General features: G+C 36.5%; 1 long non-coding RNA gene across 1 annotated transcript in view; it reads left to right on the top strand.

Moving 5' to 3' along the window:
* The window catches only part of LOC122539024, an 8951-nt gene extending 7444 nt beyond the window's left edge, over positions 1–1507 (top strand). The window contains exon 3 of the long non-coding RNA XR_006308971.1: positions 1427–1507. This is a non-coding gene — a long non-coding RNA (uncharacterized LOC122539024). The remainder of the gene's footprint in view (positions 1–1426) is intronic.
* Positions 1508–5588: the final 4081 nt, after the last annotated feature.

Raw genomic sequence — 5588 nt, 5'->3', positions numbered from 1 at the left:
CGTTGAGCAGTTGTAGAGTTTGCAACACACACGTACGAAATTATAGAGTGCATGATCCATTGCTTCGTTACTACATACTGGAATTTTCTCGTCGTGTTATCACGTGTGTCTTTCGCGAACTTTACTCGCGCGTTTCGAACTGCAGCGTGGCGCGTGTGTCTGATTTGACGAATTTGATCAATCGTTGGCTAGTTGGAATAAGGGAGTGTGTTGTTTCTGATCATGTTAAGTTTAGCCTCGAGTAATGGCCAATTATCAGTATTACGTTCACTGTTCACGAAAACTTTTGTCATAAGTTAACGTATTCTCTTCGTAAATTTATTTGTTCGTTGATATTTTCTAGTCGATTAGGAAATTATTCAGTAATTTGACGCTGTTACGGTTGATATTAAAATTTTACAATGGAAAATTATATTCATTTTTTAAACGTTCTAAGGTTTTATATATATATATATCAATATATCGAAATTGAAAAATATATTAATATATTAGCTCATCAGAAATATAGTTGACGTACAATTAACGCTAAATAAACGAGCAAGCTGCTGAGATTTAAAGAAAGCAAATTTGTTCGAACGCACGCGCGCACACATGCGCGTTTATGTGTGTGTGTGTATCCTAACGATAATAGCCGCAGGTAATTTACCAGAAATTAGTACGGAGATATTACTTGCAATCGAGGTAAAATAGCAGATTAAAAGCTCGTAAAAATCATATTTCGGAAATTTAGTTCTCTCGGAGGGGGCCATTAATCCGTGCGGCAACGCAGACGGCGAGATAAACCATAGGCCACCGCATAATTAGCGAGGCCTAACAATCCTGAGGTCGACGCGAATGAAAAAAATAATTTGCTTGTCTAATCGTCTTATTGCTCGTGTTGTTCATCAATTAATTTATCGTTGGAATTGATTTTGTCAAAATTGATTTTTGATATGCAAAATATGGAAAGAATGATCAATGTGAGTTGTCCAATGTATGGATTTTATTCTTTAATGCGTCGTCACAGCTGACGATAATAGTAAATAACCCTATTTTAAATTGTATGTCATCTTCGTCGAAATCTCAAACCTCACCTTAAATATTAATAGATAGCCATAAGTAATGTCGTTTCTTTTTTTCAAATTTAATAAACACTGCCATCCAGTGACAATAATTTAAATGAAATGAAATTTTTTACAGTGTCGAGAAACGACGTTACTTATTTTATTTTCAAAAATATTTTATTATACATACTTATTTTATTATTTTATTTCTACCGACGAGAGTCTAAGAACAAAATGTTCAAATATTTATTTTGCAAAATTTTACCCTCTGTGTGTGTGTATGTGTCGCATGTCATTTGCATAATTACAAATATTGTGATGCTTTGATAGTTTTTGGCTTGTAAACAATTGCAGTGCTAAGGCAATATTTCTTCTCGTTGCAGTATATGGGTTCGTTCCCTGTGGCAATACCCGACATTGCCAGCCGAGCTGAGTACGTACGCACCCAATTGGAGATCCTTCGAGTGAGTACCCTTTCAGACAAAATATTTCTCTAAAAGGTAGTAATTTTGAAAAAGGAACCGGGTGTCAAGAAATCTGTCGACAATTTACACAGCCTGTTTCGTAATCAACCGACTGATTCTGCGTGTAAACATGTGTCGAGAGGAAAGAATTTTCGTAATAAATCGAGCTCGTAAATTTATCAAATATACTTGAATTCCATACTGGACAGGGGCGAACAATCGACACGAGGATATAAGTAAAAAATGTGAAGTAAAATTTTTCCGTCTAAGGCGTTATTTTCAAGAGAATAAACTTTCAGTTTGCTTACTTTGAATTACCTCTAGTACATCATGTACTCGATAAATTTTGAAACTCGATTTTCTCGAAAACGAAGCATCTCGCAGAAAAATGTTCTCACGTGGAATAACCTCCTGCCTTATTCTTTTGCTGTCAATGTCTAGAATTAGATAAATTCAAGTATACTCGGTAAATTATCAAGCTCGATTTTCTAACTTTAAGGTTAGGCTTTAATGAACAAATTCTGTTCTTTCTTCTCGACATAATTTTATATGAAGAATCACCTCGCAATTGAGTGATCATGAATCGTTAGTCACCCTGTATATGGGAACAAATGGAATTAGCTAAATTCAAGTTTACACTCGAGATTTCCTCGAGAATGGAAGTTTTAATGAAAAAAAGCATATTCTTTCTTTTCGACACATTTTTACATTCATCTCATGTGGAGTCGATTGATCACGAGACACCCTGTATGTGACGTTATTCGTTCTGAGACGGAGATTATTCTTTCGTTCCGATGAAACTTGATTGTCGTGTCTCGCGTGTATCGACAAGAGAAACAGTAGTCGCTCGAGAGAGCCGTATATTTCAAGATCATAGATCAACCTGTGAAGAGTGTAAGACCGAGTTATGCAAATATTGAATCTGCCATTGCGCAGGGTTTTATCATTTAATCCGAAAATCGCGTGCACATGGGACCTCGTTTGTCACAACGCGATAATTACGGCGGTTAAATTTATGCAGTCTAATATGTTTATTCGTAGTAACTGTATTGTGACTGGAGCGCGCGAATCACTTAGGTTTTCTCGATAATGAATTTCTTTCCTTCTCGCGTTGTGTTTTTTCCGTGAATTCGGTACTGAGACAGAAAGATTTTGTCAACTTTCGTTATTTTTAAAGAATCTTATATTTTAATAACTTTAGTTATTTTTAAAGAATCTTATATTTTGGAAACTTTCGTTATTTTTAAAGAATCTTATATTTTGGTAACTTTCGTTATTTTTAAAGTATCTTATATTTTGGTAACTTTCGTTATTTTTAAAGAATCTTATATTTTGTCAACTTTAGTTATTTTTAAAGAATCTTATATTTTGGTAACTTTAGTTATTTTTGAAGAATCTTATATTTTAGTAACTTTAGTTATTTTTAAAGAATCTTTTGGTAACTTTCGTGATTTTTGAAGAATCTTATATTTTAGTAACTTTCGTTATTTTTAAAAAATCTTATATTTTGGTAACTTTAGTTATTTTTAAAGAATTTTATATTTTGGTAACTTTCGTTATTTTTAAAGAATCTTATATTTTGGTAACTTTCGTTATTTTTGAAGAATCTTATATTTTAGTAACTTTTGTTATTTTTAAAGAATTTTATATTTTGGTAACTTTCGTTATTTTTAAAGAATCGTATATTTTTATATTCGACTCGATATTGACACTAAGTATTTAAATTGTTATAATTTTGATTTTTAAAGAGAAATCGTAGAACGATAAATCTGGGCTCATTTTACAGCTTGAAGCTTCTACTTTCAAAGTGCATTGTTCATTTTATTCTAAATTACGTAAAAATTACATTTACGTAAAAAAAAAAAAAAAATACCAATGACTTTGAAAAAGCTCGGGAAAAAATGAGTCAACAAAAAAACCTTTTATTCCAGAATATTTCTTCTTCAAAACTATTTAAATCTAACCCTAAAACCCTAAAAACATAACCTAAAAAACAAAAGAGATAGTTTGGCCTCCTTTGGCTGAGACACCCTCTTATATACAAAATCATTCATAAAGTCAATTTCTGTACACGGATAGCGAACAGTTTCAGCGGCGAATGTTCGATGCAGGGACCGTTTACGTTATATTCTAGACAGCTAAAAACCCGTTACACGTGCCCCTGCTGCAAACGATGCGCGGAGGAATTGTTCGAACACGTTGTCGCGCACGAGTGAAACGTCCATTGGCAGCAGTTGCTCAGGAGCCTTTTCGAAACAGGAGCGAGAGGAATCGGCTTGCGACGCAATTAACGCCGAGGTCGGTTCCTTCGGTTAATTAGCACGAATTTACGGGAGGGAGGTTACACACTCATGACCGCGGTGGCAAAGGGAATCAAACAACAGATTTGCGGCACCGAAATAAACTTCGTTCGCTTCGGGTTTATTATTGTAAGCTACGTTATTACTGTAAACCTAGTAATGACTACCGATCAGCAGAATTTCGGCCTGGAGTTTCGTCAGAGTTGAATATTTGCCTGGGAGCGGGAGCAACTCGTGCCCAGAGAGAGAGAGAGACAGAGAGAGAGAGTTATCGGTCTAATCTTCCGCATGTGTGTGTACGCACGTGTCTGCTGCGGGGGCCGTGTACTACGTGCCCGGCGAAACCGAGGGAATTACGAGCCAGAATTTTATGAAGGCATTAAAGAATATCTCGTGGCACTTTTCGTCGTGGTGGTATTCCATTAGACCCTGATGGACAGATTTCCATGAATACCGGCTCCGCGGTTGCTTCCTGTGTTACCGGCCCGCCCTCTTTCAACGCGAAAGGAAAGCCCAAGATATCATCGTGGCCTCTCTGCTTTCCGTATACTCCTTCCATTCACTCTTGCCCGAACATTCCCGTTCTACCGTGCACCCGTAAGTGTATTAATCCCTAAACGCCGCCATTGTCTCGACCTCGCTTCTTCTAAATTGCTTCTCCCCTTGCCATCTCCCCAACCTCAATAACGCTGACCTTTTTTCTATGAATTTAAACATAATTTCTTCTTTTCTTTTTTAATTTTCTTTTAATTTATGATTAACGTTGCATCTATCTCCTGGTCATTAGCGAGACGGCTAGGTCTGTTTCCTTCCTTGGATGTCAGTTTCCTTTAGACAATTCAGGACATTTCCTATGTGTTTCTGCGACGTCAGGGCCGTCGATGAAGTTGTTTTGTATTTTTGCCCTTTGAGCGTGGTACTTGCTGCATTCAATTAGAAGATGATCAGAAGATGTTGATAAAATTCGGTTGCATCGGGAGTTTTGTTTTTTTCTTTTAATAGATACTCATGTGTGAGTTTGCAGTGTCCTGTTCTAAGCCTTGTCATGACTATTCTGTCTTTTCTTTTCATGTTGTGGGTAGACATTGTTTGACAGAAATCTTGAGTTTTTGTTTTTGCTGGAGGTGTTCCATATTTTATTCCATGATTGTTTCTCGGCATGGTGTAATGTTACAACAAGGTCTTGATAAGAAATTCATCTTCGGATGACATCCGACGAGGGCGATGTTGCTTCTTTGGCTGCTATGTCAGATTCCTCGTTACCTTCGATTCCATGGTGGGATGGAACTCAGGCGACTATGATTAAAACATAATTTCGAAAGATTCGAAACGTTCGTTTTGTTAACTTTATAACACAAGGTTCCATTCATATACTTTGCGAAAATTTATTTAAATCTTCACGTCTGTAAAATGTCGAACAAAAATTACAAGTTAATCGTTTCGACCACGATTTGACAGTGTTCCAGTGTTAATTAGACAGGGAAACGAAATACGAAAGGGCTAAATACGCGCGCGTTTAGAATACGTTTGAAATTAGTTTCCGAGAAACGACGACCGACGCGTCTTCTTAGATTACTTCCGGTGGACAAATTTCGGTGTAGTCGGAAACCCAATCTCCCGCCGCTCGAATAAATTCTAAAATTTCGCCGAGGAATTTAATAAGTGGCGTTCTATGCTCGTAAATGCTAGACTGTCTTCCAACACGCTTGATTTACGACGCGAGTTCTGACAAACCTCCATGTGGAATCCCTAATCGAATCGAATCGCCTTTTAAACTCTTT

This window comes from Frieseomelitta varia, unplaced genomic scaffold, assembly GCF_011392965.1.
Source record: "Frieseomelitta varia isolate USP_RPSP 00005682 unplaced genomic scaffold, Fvar_1.2 scaffold_188, whole genome shotgun sequence".
Classification (NCBI taxonomy): domain Eukaryota; kingdom Metazoa; phylum Arthropoda; class Insecta; order Hymenoptera; family Apidae; genus Frieseomelitta; species Frieseomelitta varia.
The sequence above is the reverse complement of the archived record's forward strand: the minus strand, read 5'-3'. Positions and strand labels throughout refer to the sequence as shown.